Raw genomic sequence first — 1732 nt, 5'->3', positions numbered from 1 at the left:
TGCAGCCCTGGGAGGGTGCTCCCAGCTGGAAATGAAACTTGTAAGATGTCACCTGAAGGTGTCGAGGGCGAGGGGGTGTTGGTGTAGCAGACTCGGCGGGCTGCGGAAGCCGATCCTCACGAGCCCCCAGGCCCAGGGGCCTCGGGAGGCTCCGGAGGCACTGGTAGCTCTTCGCGAATCATCTCCATCTCCGCCAAGGCTGCGGAACGCCTGTCTTCTTGAGCCTCCATGATGCCCCTCGTGAGGCGCTGGCACGTAGCAACCGCGCTCGGCAAGCCGTAAGGCATGCGAATGTAGCTGTGGGGCGGGCCCCCGCAGCTCCCCACTCGCGAGGGCCAGAGGCGCTCCATCGTAGCGACTTGGTTGAGCCCTGGTACGTCGATGCAGACGCGCAGCCTACCATCCCCGCCTGGATGGGGAGCCACAGCCAGTAGACGGCGACAGCCTCTCATGATTCTTGATTCCTGTAGTTCTTGAATGGCCTTGTCGACGAACTCCTGCGGGTCTGACCTTCCTTGACTTGCTCCTTCTTGAGGGAAACGTGCTTCGAAACACGCCTCCATGCGGTGCCCAAGCGCCTCCCTCGTGACCTTGGCCAGGTCGGTGGCCCTCCAGGGGTGAGCCCCCGAGCCCTGCCTTAGGAGGGCGCCGGGCGCGCTTTCCTATGCGATGGAAGGAGGTTCCCCCTGGGCAGATGCGGGCCCTGAGGGGCCCGCTTCCCGAGGGGCTGGTCCGGACGATGTCTTCTTCTTCTTGGGGGTGGTCTCGGGGAGCCTCCTGCTTCCGCGATCCGGGTTTTCTAGTGATGCGGCCTAAAAGGCTCGCTCCAGGGAACACACTGCATCCTTCTCTTCACAGGGCACCGTGATGACTCCGCCACTTCCTGGCATCCTGAGGACGTTGTAGCCATGGTGAGTTACGGCCATGAACTTGGCCAGCGCTGGGTACCCGAGGATGGCGTTGTACGGCAGGAGGATGTGGGCGACGTCGAAGTCGAGGAGCTCGGTGCGGTAGTTGTCGTGTGCCCCGAAGGTGAAAGGGAGGCGGACCTGCCCAATCGGGACCGTGGAGCCGTCGGTGACTCCGGAGAAGGGCTTGGTTGGCTGAAGCTGGTCGTAAGGCACTTGGAGATTGTTGAACGTTTCCACGGACAGGACATTGAGCCCTGCCCCACCATCGATGAGGGTCCTGGTGACCAGTACATTGCTGATGACTGGGGAGCAAAGCATCGGGAGGACTCCGGCTGTGGCCGCACACTTGAGTTGATCTGCTGAGCTGAATGTGATGGCACATGCCGACCACCTGAGAGGGCACGTTGCTTCAAGCCTTGGGAGGACTGCATTCACTTCGCGGGCAAACTGCTTGAAGATGCATTGTGAGGCTGGGGCTTGAGCTCCGCCCAGGTTGCAGGCGATTGCGCGTGGCTCCTGGAAGCCCCCAGCCCCTTCGTCTCGATGGCGGTCCTCGTTTCTCCTTGGCTGAGGCGGCAGTGGAGGGAGGCCTGCGTTGCCCTGTGGGCGATCCTCACGAGGCTGATCCCTCCAGTCCCCCTCGCGAGGCAGGTCTCGCCAGTGATCCTCGCGAGGTTGATCGTGCCACCCTTAGCGCGGGCCGCGGTCTTCCCAGCGTCCTGCGTTTCTTCCTCCTCGGCCGTAGCCCCGATCGGCGCGTTCGGGACGACGGCCGATCCTTCCTTCTCGCACGGCGCGGAGTTCTTGGCATTCGTTGGTGT

This window comes from Triticum urartu, chromosome 5A (assembly GCF_056163025.1).
Source record: "Triticum urartu cultivar PI428250 chromosome 5A, HENAU_Tu73, whole genome shotgun sequence".
In the NCBI taxonomy this organism is placed as follows: Eukaryota; Viridiplantae; Streptophyta; class Magnoliopsida; order Poales; family Poaceae; genus Triticum; species Triticum urartu.
Note: the sequence above shows the minus strand (reverse complement) of the source record.